This window comes from Panthera leo, chromosome B4 (assembly GCF_018350215.1).
Source record: "Panthera leo isolate Ple1 chromosome B4, P.leo_Ple1_pat1.1, whole genome shotgun sequence".
Lineage (NCBI taxonomy): Eukaryota > Metazoa > Chordata > Mammalia > Carnivora > Felidae > Panthera > Panthera leo.
This window is the reverse complement of record NC_056685.1, coordinates 97,458,208-97,471,150: the sequence shown is the minus strand read 5'-3', so window position 1 is coordinate 97,471,150 and position 12,943 is coordinate 97,458,208. Positions and strand designations below refer to the sequence as shown.

Below are 12,943 nucleotides of genomic sequence, written 5' to 3'. Positions count from 1 at the left end.
ACTTTCTGACAGTTCCAACCAACGAACTGCATTTCAGTTAGACCAAAGAGTTATGAATTTCAAGAGATTTTCCAAGAGTTGTTGATTCTTTTTATTTAAGAGTTGTTTATTCTTACTAGCCCTCAAAAAATTTTTTAATGTTTTATTTATTTTTGAGAGAGAGAGAGAGAGAGAGAGAGAGAGAGAGAGAGAGAGAGAGAGAGATAGAGAGATGGGCAGGGGCAAAGAGAGAGGGAGACAGAATCCACAAAGCAGGTTCCAGGCTCTGAGCTGTCAGCACAGAGCGTGATGTGGGGCTTGAACCCGTTAACCATGGGATCATGACCTGAGCAGAGGTCAGATGCCCAACTGACTGAGCCACACAGGCGCCCCTACTAGCCCTGGAAATTTTAACATGAAGATCAAGAACTTTCTTTGGAAGGGAAGCAATTCCTCTTTGATGGATAAATTTAAGATGATAATATTTCAGGTCCTTTATTTTACCCCCATCTTTCACCTGGTCCCTGCTACTCAAGCTGAGCTTTTTTTTTTTTCTAGAATGAGAGGTACTACTTGTACTACTAGTAATACCAAGGAAAAATGTACACACTGGTGTCCACAAATCTATATCCTTAACTTTGGAAACAGAAATTACCATTTTAAAACACAAGTTAGTTTTGCTAGACAACCACATTCATCACATTTAAGAATACAATACAGGGAAGATGGACAGCAGCTGGCATCTTACCCTGAATTATATTAGAACTTCTCAAACAAACCCTCTCTGGACACCACATCCTTAGATACTGGACCTCTCTCTCCATGTTGCAACAATCATGAAGGACATCCATGCTTCGGCATTCCAGAGAAAATATGATATTGGTGGCATTTGACATAATGAAGACATTATATCAGCGAAAAAGAGAGAACTAAATAAAGCCTCTAATGGGGAAGAAATAGACATTTTTACTTACAATGTTATGCTACTATCAACAAGATAAAGATGAATTATAAACTAAAATAGCTTGTTTTACAAAAATGTACTGTTAATAGACTCAGTCTAATGGGACTTCAAATAATGTTACTGATGTGTGATACAAAGTATATTTCTTTTTTTAATTTCTTAAAAATGTTTATTTATTTTGGAGAGAGAGACAGAACATGAGCAGGGGGAGGGGAAAAGAGAGAGTGAGATACAGAATACAAAGCAAGATCCAGGCTTTGAGCTGTCAGCTCGGAGCCTGACATGGGGCTTAAACTCACGAACCATGAGATCATGACCTGAGCTGAAGTCCTATGCTTAACCCACTGAGCCACCCAGCTGCCCCTATTTCTAAAGAAATAAAGCCTTATTAATGTTGTTAATAGATTGAGTTGTTTTGTTAAATTTTTTACTTAGTGAAATGAAATTTTGCCAGATAGTTTTCTGATTCCCTGTCAAAAACAAAGACTTATTAACTGGATTTACAAAGGTAAATATTTATGAATCATTTTTATGTATCTAGATATTACGTGGGATTTAGTAATAGCTGGGTTACTATCTTTTTTCCTAGATATATCAATATGAATTTACAGTGTGATATATGTTTTCCTTAATTGTATTTTACTTTTGTAAAACAGTATTGGGCATGTCTATGTTTATTTGAATGTCTAAGCCAGCTTTAAGAGTTCGTGACTTATAAGATTCAACATGTGGATTTATTTTTAAAAAATAGGGCAGGAAAAAAGAGGTTATGCAAAAGAAGGCATAAAGGGAAAACAACAACAACAACAACAACGACAACAACATTGAAATCTACTAAATACTTTAAGCCAAAACTGTGCTTGCGAAAGCAACATGTTTTGCATCATTTAAAAATCCACTCCCAGGAAAGTTCCCAGTATGTTCAAGGTAGCCACTAGCATTTTATTCTTCAAGACAGTCATTCCTATCTTTAACTATGCTATGCCCCTGGGAAGAGTAATGGAGTAAATGATGTAGAGTAAGGGAGAAGAAACAAAGGAGGGAAGGAAGGAAGGGAGAGAGGAAGGGTGGATGGGTGGGTCAAAGAGGAAGAAGAAAGAAAGAGAGAGAGAAGAAGGAAGGAAGAGAGAAAGGAAAAGAAAAGAAAGGAAGAATGGGAAAGAAAGGAAAATGAAACTAGTCAATTTCTCGAAGCTTCAATTTCCATCTTATGAATCATCTAAAAGCTTTTTTTTGTCATTTTATATTATATGACACTGGAAAAATATTTTTTAGATTCTGTTAATATTTATTTTGAGAGAGAGAGAGAGCATGCAAAATTATTTTTTAATATGCCTAGTTCTAGGATTAAAAGGGGAACAGTATAGGAAGCTACTGAGTGAGGTACACAGAAACGTATCATTTAAAAGTTAAAAATTTAAGATGTTCGCTTGAAAAGAAGAGGTGTACAAAAATTTTAATGACTTCATGAGGTTCTTGTTCAGGGTATCTATACATTGATTCTCTACTTATTATGAAGATCCATTTCAGTGGCAGAAAACTTATGAAAACTGAGAGCACTAGAAATCAACTAGGAAGGGGGACTTTTGCTTGTTTGTTTTTAATCGGAAGTTCTTAGGAGCTCTTATGAAATACATTTCTATATGTTCAAATAAATAAATGCATCGTAGAAAGAACTAGAAAAATATATATCAAAACAAATCAGATGTGTCACCAATGTCTCAGAAAAGAACTTATATTTAAATTGGGGACCAGGGACCATTGCTTTACTTACAGTCCATTGATTTCTTAGAAAAAGAAAGTGATGGAAAATATTCACATAATTTCAATTCATCATTAATTAGAAATCTGATATAATTTTATTGAGAGAGGAATGAAAGCAGAGTACACCAAATTCACACATTCCTGAAGGTGCTCCAGAGATGACTCCATAACTACATCCTCACCTTTGGGTTAATGCTGTCCCTTTCCCTGTGATTGAGGTCTTGCCTGTGACTTTGAACCAGGGACCAAGAATGGAGAAAGGAGGAGCTGATCTGTCCTTTCATCATGTTGCCACTTTTCTATTTCCCTCCATCTTCCCTCACCATGCTGCCTCTGGTCCTTCCAGGATCAGGGCTTAGGAACTAGACATAATAGAAAAATAAGGAAAACAGCATCATTCGTAGGTGGGCTATTCACTACTGTAGCTGAACAAAGGCTGAGTGTTATGTGAGAATACCATTGTATGGCAAACTCTGCACTAAATTGATGCGGATGGATTGATCACTGATATCGTAGATACTTGCTCTGTAAAACCAAGCAGCTCCCTCCCTCTTCTTCCAGTGCTGCCGTGCATTGGTCCAGCTGGTGGACTCCAGATGTCAATATTCTGGGCATGAGAGTTTGGCTACAAGTACCTGTTTTCACATGTCTCTGCACTCCTGGAACTCCTGGGAGTTTCTCACAAACACTCTCTCACACTCTGCTCTAATGGTAGCACGGAGCAGCCCTCTAATCTCTGTACTCTCTGTACTCTAGCATATGTCCTGTTGGGGCTGAGAGTCCAGCCTTCTCCTTCTCGGGGACATGTGAAATGTCTTTGTTTTTCTCTCACTGACTCCTACCAGTTTGGCTGTGAGGGAGGAAATACCCTTAAGTTTGGCAACATTATAGCACCCTGAATCCTTACAGAGGCTCTTCAATTAGTCAACATTATGCTAACAAATCTGTAACTTCTGTAGGTTTTTGGGAGTTATGTGTGCTGGGCTGTTGTTTCTGTCTCTCATTATGCCCTGCAAGGTTGGCATCTAGCTCTGCAATTATTCTTACAAATGTGCAGATAATTCCACCCATTATCTCAGGTTTGGTGCCTCAGACATAACATGGAAATTCCCAGTTAAAGCCTTGCTTGTATTTTAAAGCTTGTCAATAAAAAAAATGTTAATACACTGGGCAGAAGTTGGGACTGAGAAGGAAAAGTAGAAGAAAAGAGAAGTGTAAGTGTACTAACATTTCTTATCTTTTTTTTTTTTTTTTTTTTTTTTTTTTTTTAACAGAGTAAAGAGCATAGATACATAGGTCCCTTACCTGCAGTCTCACTGGTGCAGTTTCCGTTACTTGCATCAACCACGGTCCTGAAGTAGGTGATCATCCTTCTGACAGATCGTCCAAAGGTCAGTAGCAGTCTTAACACTACATCACAATGTCTGTGTCATTCACCTCGCTTCATCTCATTACGTAGGCCTTGTATCATCTCACACCATCATGAGAAGGATGAATACAGTGCAATCAGACACTTCAAGTGAGAGTGAGAGACCATATTGATGAAACTTTTATTACAGTGTGTTATAATTATTTTATTATTAGCTATTGCTGTTAATCTCTTACTGTGCCTAATTTATAAATGACACTTTATCATAGATATGTATGGAGGAAAAAAACATAGTACGCATAGTATCTGTGATTTCAGGCATCTACTGGAGGTCTTGAGAACATATCCTCCATGGAAAACGAGGGACTACTGTATTACTTAAATTCATAGACTGAAGGGGTACCTGGGTGGCTCAGTTGGTGAAACTCCAACTTGGCTCAGGTCATGATCTTGTGGTTTGCGAGTTCGAACCCCGCGTCGGGCTCTGGGCTGACAGCTCAAAGCCTGGAGCCTGTTTCAGATTCTGTGCTCCTTCTCTCTCTCTGCCCTTCTCCCACTCATGCTTTCTCTCTCTCTCTCTCTCTCTCTCTCTTCCTCTCAAAACTAAATAAACATTTAAAAAAAGTGGAAATCTGAAATCTGTTAACAATGGTTGCCTTTAGAAACTGCCCAGGGGATTGGGATTTAGAAAGACCTTTATTTTCAAATCCTCCTGTACTGCTTCAGAGGTGGCTGCATAGCTGTCCAGACTGTGCATGTATGTGTGTGTATCCGAAAAGATAATCAACTGGTTCTGTCAGATACTCGGTCACCTTTCCTGCTCTAATCAGACAGATATTAGGTCAACTTTCCTCAGATACAGAGAGTGGACATAAATATGCCTAAGGGATGATTTTTTTTCTCTTAAATATACCGATATAGTACTTAGTAGGGAAGATATATTCAATCTTCATTTTATTAGACCAATTTTTTAAAGTGCTTGTTGTTTTGCCAGACAGTAAAGATATAAAATTATTGGGACATGCTCTCTACACTTCAGGAAAATACAGTATACAAAAGTGTGAATGTTTTTAGCAAAGGTTTTTTGTTTTGGTTTTTGGGTTTTTTTAGAGATATGATGGGACTCAGAAAAGCCTCTTCTATTTTTTTTTAATGTTTATTATTTTGACAGAGAGACAGATCACGAGTGGAGGAGGGGCAGAGAGAGAGGGGGACACAGAATCCAAAGCAGGATCCATGCTCTGAGCTGTCAGCACAGATCCTGATGCGGGGCTCAAACCCACAAACCAGGAGATCATGACCTAAGCCGAAGTCAGTCCCTTAACCAACTGAGCCACATGGGCGCCCCTTAGCAAAGTTTTCATGGTGAAGTTTAGATAGTTTCTTTAACATGTAGCAGTTGTTTTACTGGGACTGTTGAACAAGTAATTTAGGACTTTTCCAAGTTTCTTCGGGAAGAGTAAATTTAATTTTTGACTCAAAACAATATATTTTGTTTAATTAGATGTAGCTTTTTAAAAAATGTCCTAAACTTTTATATTAACAATACCCATATAAATCCTAACCATACATACTTACATAATAGTTTTTGAAAATAGTGTTGTGAATTATTTTTTTAACTGATGTCCATCCATAGCCAGTAAGAACTGATTTGAAGGTTCAAGGTTATAAACTGCTTGAATCCTGGCCTGCGTGTGGCTTATATAACAAAACTCCTTAGCTACTATAGGTAAAATGCCTAAGCTGCTCTTTCTCCTAGGGGTAAAGATATCTGTTGAAAACACTACTGCCTTCTGCCCTTTTCTGCCTTCTAAGGACAATGAGGACCTATGGCATCCACCTATTCCTTTCAGGCCTTCTGTCTGTATTTGGCCACTAACTTAACCTCTTGGTTAACACTGCAATCAAGCCATGTTCTAATACTGATATTCTTGACAACCCCAGGGAGAACCTTATGGTTTTTATTTATTTATTTATTTTGGCAAATGCCAATTTCAAGTAAACTAAAAACTGAACAGCTAGCTTGCTTCCATTATTGTTTTTCTACTTATCAGAATAGAAAAACTAGCAGCTTCCCATTTCATGCACTACAGTTCAATGTCAAATTCTCTCTGCCAACAGTATTAATATCTGAACATTGTGTGTGTGTGTGTGTGTGTGTGTGCATATTCTTATTGTATATATGTAATTTTTGGATGGAATCAGTACCTGTTTTTAAACATACCAAAAAATCAGAATAGATACAGGCAGAAGCTTTGCCATGTTCTTATAATTCTTAGGTGACATCATTCATTTAATAAACATTTATTCAATGGATATAAAGTGCCAGAAATCCTTCTAGGCATTTGGATATATCTATGCATCATAGGGCTTCTATTTTAGCAAGGAGAGATAGATAATGAAAATATATATAATGAATGAATTATCTAGTATTTACAAGTATGAAGACTAAAAATAAATTTATCAGTATACTTGGGATTAGGAGTGTCAAGGAACTCGTAATCCAGGGAGGTGCAGGTTGTAATATTAAATAGAGTAATCTGGCAATTATCTTTGAAATGATGTGATTTGAGCAAAGATCTAAGAAGGTGAGTGGTGTAGTCATTTGGATTTCTGGATTCACTCCAGAAGAATTGAATAGTAAATGTACAATCTTTATGGTGGAACCAAAGAAGCCAGTGTGGCTGAAATATCTTGTTGGGGGTAGGGATAGAAAGAATAGGAAATGAAATCAAAGCATTAAGGGGGACTTGAGGGAGTGAGATTATATAGGGCTTTATAGACTGTATAAGGGCTGTGGCTTTTACTTCTGAATGAACAAGGGCATTATCACAGGATTTGAGTTAGGGGTGATGTAGTTTGACCTAGGTTTATCGGGACCCCCCACCCACACCCATATCACTAGCTTCTGTATGTGAATTAATTGTATTGGGCTAAAAGTAGAAGTAGAAAGGCCAGTTAGGTGGTTATTGCAGTAATCCTTGTAAGAGATGATGAAGACTTGTTGGAGGGAAGTACCAGCAGAACAAGTGAAAAGTTGCCAGATTCTAAGAGCCAACATTGTGGAGTGGGATGGGTAAGGCGCTGGTAACAGGGGAGTTAAGAATGACTGAAGAAATTTTGGGGTTAAACAACTGCAAAGATGCACTTGGGTGTAATTAGATTTGGGAGGGAGGGGAACAAGAGTCAATACTGCATATATGCAGTTTGAGAATTTCAATAAACACCCATGTAAAGATGTTAGTAAGAAGCTGATAACCAAATTTGCAGTTCCAAAGGAATATCAGGCTAAAGATATAAATTGAGAGTCATTAGCATGTGTGTGGTATTTAAAGTCATGAGACTGCATGAACTCACCAAGAGAAGGAAGTTCAAGAAGAAAAAAGGGACCAAATTAAGAACCTTGAGATTTTCTATCAGTTAGAGACTGGGGAAATTAGAATAAAACAGCCAGAATGAACAAGAGACCCCTGTGATGTAGGAGAAAAGAGAAGCAGATAGTGGTACCTTGGAGGAGAAGTAAAGAAATGTATCAAGGAAAGAGAGTGAACATCTGTGTGAAGTGCTGCTTAAAAGATCCACTGAAATGAAGACTGTGAATTAATCATTGAATTTGACAACATGGATGTCACTGGTGAACTGGACAAAAGCAGCAACATAGGAGGTGTGGAAGCAAAAGCCAGATTACAGATCTAAGACGACAGTGGAAAGAGAGAATTTGGAGAAATTTAATATATGCAACCCTTCTTAGGAGTTTCGCTGCAAAAGGGAGTAATCTTTTAAGGTAAGAGCCCTAACCATTACAGCTCTGACCAAAAAACCAAAACTGATAGAATACATAAATGGCCTAAAGTCACACAGTTTGTAAGGGATAGAAACGATTTAAATTCAGACTTGCTTGTCTCTTCTGTTGTACTCTGCTGTTTCCCCAAGTGTCCAAAGAGATTGGAAAATGATCAATTACTTCTTATTTTATGTGGTTTTATAAGAATTAAGTGATTTATTCACATAAATTGTATAGCACAGCATCTACCACATTATAAGTGAAAAATACATGTTAGATTCCTTCTTATTTTCCCTACTCCTGTGTACTGCCTGAAATACAGTTATTGGTAAATGTACAGCATATATTTATTGCTTGTAAAACATGTGATAAAATCAAACATATTATAGCCTACTAAAAGAACATATGAAGTTTGTAACTTACACTTCTTCTTGTAACAGAAGGCTACAGTAAATGTAGATCTTACTTTGTTTTGCTCATATCTTGTCACCAGAAAAAAAGGAACAGCATATCCTATCCAGCTGACATGTAAAACAGATATGCATATATAATTCTAAAGCTTACATTACTCTAAAAAGAGCTATTCATCTATATAAAGAATAAAGACTAAAGTTAGACTTTTCTATTAGTTTTCCTTTAATATTCTTTAAAGTATATATTATTTTGTAAACTTTTTAATTTAATGACAACACGACTGAAAAATGAACAGCATGTAGTATAGGAATATTTGCATTATTCAGATAATTATTTCAGTCACTGAACAGAAGAAAGAAAATGCTTCTAAATTCATATAAAATGACATTTAGGGATTAGCAATCATACATGGATGTTTACATTTCAACTCTCTATGAAAAATTACTTTGAAAATGCGTACATGGAATCAAAGTAGTAGATATGTTTAGAAAACTAGTCTCATTTTGCTGGAACTTAGACAAATAAATGAATTTAGACAAGTAGACAGATATAGCCACAGTTGTGGATATAGGTATAGATAAGAAACATGTTTTTGATATTGGAAGAAGTCTTTAATAATTTCAAGCTTTGCAGATCCTTTCCAACCCAGATTATGTGAATGCCTAGCCTTTCATTCAAAATTACATGCTACCTTAGGGGTGAGAACTGGAAAGACACAATAAATATGCAAATGAATAAATTGCTTATGAGAGTTGGGATCTGGAAAGATGCCTTGAACTATCTTTATCAGGAGATAACTCTGAGGGAATGATATTTTACTTGAGAGCAAACTGAAAAGAAAGAGGTAGTAATGCAGGTATTTTAGGAAATAACTTTCCAAACAGGAATTAAAGCAAATGCAAAAGCCTTTAACAAATATAAAGCATGATTCTGAATTTGAGAATCAAAAAAGAAAAGGTCTGTGTGCTTGAAACACAGTAAGGAAGTGAGAAATCCGTGGGAGAGATGGTCTGGTTAGCCAGACAGATGACACAGGATCTTGTGTGCCAGAGCAGGGGGTGTCAACTTCATTGTAATGGCAAGGGAGGCCTTTAGAGAACTGTCAAGTGAGGGAGTGAGGTGATTTAATAAAGGCTTCACAAAATCACCTGGGCTGATATATGCAGAATGGGCCAGAGCGGCTAAATGACTCATTATTAGAGGGCTGTTAAGGTAATTCAGATGACTGACCATGGTCTTCTGGAGTGTGACCTTAGCAGAAAAAAAGAAAATACAAGAGCTAGATAGAGTAAATACAAAGAGGAAATAAATCACATACTTCTCTGGTGAAATGTGGGACTGTATGAAAGGGAAGTGTAAAAGGTAACTTTAACTGACTGGGTAGACCTAAGTTTGAACAGATTGAGCTGGAGATGCTGGTGGTAGAGTTCCCAGAAGACTGAAAATGGAGACGAAAGTTTACCAGGAAGATACAGCCAACCATGCAGTTTTGGGCATCATCAGCCTAGACAGGATCATTAAACTATTAGAAAGATTGGCTTTGCCTAGCTGAAGATTTGGGGACCTTGTGGAACACTTCTCTTTTATAATGCAAAAAACCCATAAACTTATAGAAGCTAAAGTAGCAAAAAGGTGGGCTTAGAACCTTAAAAAAAAAAGACATAAAGAGACTCACCTTTCTTCCCCCATTGCCAGTTAGAGCTACCTTGTATTCTGGGAAGAACCGAGACCAATAATATTGTCTTATAACATAAAAATGGTGTATTTATTGACACTTCTTGTTTATAGGAGATGTAATGAAAATGTGCCCGGTCTCCTCAATGAAGTTATAATTAATTCAATTGTAAAACAAAAAACAATGGCCTCCTTGCTTCTATTTCAAGACCCATCAGTGTGCAATCTTTCAGAGAAAAATTGTACCCTTTCAATCCTAAATGGGATTTTTATTATCCCAATCTACATAGTCTTTCTTAGCAAGCTTTTCTCACTGCCACTCCCCTCTGTGACTGATAACTCTCTCCATCCACCCCTTCTAACCCCAGTGTGTTTTTCAAAATCTTCTCTCATTTTGTTCTTCACTGTATTTTTACTTACTTATTGCAGACAAATTCAGAATTTTTTTGTCTTCTTTAAACGTTCCAATATAGACTTTATCAAGATCGATTCAATAGAAGACCAACAGAGAAGCTGATCAAACAAATGATCATCCATAGAAGGGGTGTGTATGTGTGCACGCACGTGTGTGCATGTGTGCTGTGTTAAGGAGAAGGGGGTATGAATGCTTCTATACTAATCATTTTTGTCTCTGAGAGATGAGATATCATCTTTGGAATGTGTAAAGAATCTTCTCACAAAGGACACATTTTCTGAAATCATGAAGTAGTTAAATTTTCCATTTGAAGCTTTAAATTCTAAATCTTAAGTACCACTAAACTTAGCCAACAATCAGAAACTCACACACTTTCAAAAAAGAAGCATATAAAAACAATTAATTTGTCTCCATCGTAATTAAATGATGAAGCAATTCAACCAACTCAGCTTTTAAATTTAATCATAATTAACCTAAATAGGTACAGAATGCTGTATTATAGTGGCTCAATAAGACACTGTAGGCTTCTGGCAGGAATATTGCAACTCAACTCTATAGAGTGCTTCATTTATTCAGAAAGTGATAACAAGGCAGAAAATCATTAAGTTCTTTGCTGCGATGACAGTGCATTTTTAGTTTGACTGTAGATATATAAAAGGATATAAACTTCATACACATTTAAAGTCCATTTATGAAACATCTTAGGCCTTATATTAAAAGCATGAACCACAGGGGCACCTGGGTGGCTCAGTTGGTTAAGCATCTGACTTTGGCTCAGGTCATGATCTGGCAGTCTGTGAGTTCGAGCCCTACATCGGGCTCTGTGCTGACAGCTCAGAGCCTGGAGCCTGTTTCAGATTCTGTGTCTCCCTCTCTCTCTCTCTGATCTTCCCGCATTCATGCTCTGTCTCTCTCTGTCTCAAAAATAAACAAACGTTAAAAAAAATAAAAGCATGAACCACAAAAAAGAAAAAATTGATACATTGGATCCCATAAAAACAATAAAATGAAATTATAAAATAAAATAAAATCAACACTTCCTTTGCAAAAGAAAAAGAACATATGAAGAGGATGACATGGTAATTAGAGATAATTTGTACTTATATGCCAATATAATTTAAGATTATCTTATATAAAACATATAAAAGTCCAATAAAGTCGTTGTGTGCACCTAGATCAACTGGAAATAAAATGTGATGCATATTCTCATTGTTTTCATTAGAATATTTGGCTCAAATTGCCAATCTACCATTACATTGAGAAAGCAGTTCTCAATTCAGTTTTCAAAAAATCATTTAATCCCCCTTCTCTAAAACAGTGACTACTTTTCTGAAAAAGCCATAGTGATGCAAAGATGAAGAAAGGCTTTGTCCTGTACTGATGACTCAATGGCAATTTGGACAGATGTGGAAAAGAGAGAGAGAGAGAGAGGTGCAAAGACATCTGTGTATAAGTATGACATAGGCTCTGGCTGACAGTAAATGAACTCCCAATTTGAGTACTATCGAGATGACTGAAAAGGAAGTGACAAATAGAAGAAAAATTATTTACAGAAATTGTTCATTTTTCTACTTACTGTTCTTCATTATTATTATTATTTTTTAAAATAGTGGCATAAATGCAAAGCTTCTGGTGTTCTATTGAAATACTGTAGGGAATGTTAAAAAAATAAGGTAAATGTTAAAGTATGATAGTAGAAGCCTTTGTTTGAAAATTTAAACATAATTAATCAACTAGAAGTAGTATTATCTAAGCAATAGAATTCTTGTGATTATGTGTTTCAAATGAAAAAAAGAGAAATTGTGTCTAATGGATATTCCAGATTAGTACATGTATTTTCAAAGATATGGATGAGTTAACATTGATATTAGTAGAATAGCTTTTAAATATTTACATTTTCTTTTAAACATAAACAAAATTAACATTAACTCAGAAGGTGACTTTGAATTATTTTTCACCTAACAATGGATTACTAACAATCAAAGGAAATTTCAACAACTGGTCCTGGAGAATGGACATCTATAGGCAAAAAAAAAAAAAAAAGAAAAGAAAAGCTACACAAATGAACTTCTAAAAATGAACATATACAGAATGAACTCAAACTGAATCACAAATGTGAAACACGTTATAAATTATTTAGAAAACGTATTATACCTCCAAAGATATATTGACTGATAATGGATATATGGTTTTCTCATTGATAGGCCCTTGCATTCTAGCAGTTTTCTATATTATTATCACAACTGAAATTACATGGCTACCTCAAATTTAGCAGTTATAAGTATCTTTGATAAAATACAGAATTTCTTGCAGTGAATATTCTTTTGCAATGGATCAGCAGGTTACATTTTCTATTTACTCAAAGTAGAAGACATTCGTTTGTAACTAAAAAAAAATGTTTCCTATTCACGTAATTATATTATTTCTTAAGTTTATAGGCAAAAGTGAATTGATAAGTTTAATTTGGACATATTGAATAAGAACATATTAAATGGTCAGTTGAAAGTACAAGTCTGAAACTCAGAAGAAATATGGTGGCAATAGAGAAAGTTGATGCCAATAGTCATCAGTATGTAAATG

At 35.9% G+C, this 12,943-nt stretch overlaps 1 long non-coding RNA gene across 1 annotated transcript in view; it reads left to right on the top strand.

Moving 5' to 3' along the window:
* The window catches only part of LOC122223680, a 73,064-nt gene extending 68,972 nt beyond the window's left edge, over nt 1-4,092 (top strand). Inside the window, exon 4 of the long non-coding RNA XR_006204390.1 lies at nt 3,982-4,092. This is a non-coding gene — a long non-coding RNA (uncharacterized LOC122223680). The remainder of the gene's footprint in view (nt 1-3,981) is intronic.
* The last annotated feature ends 8,851 nt before the right edge of the window (nt 4,093-12,943 follow it).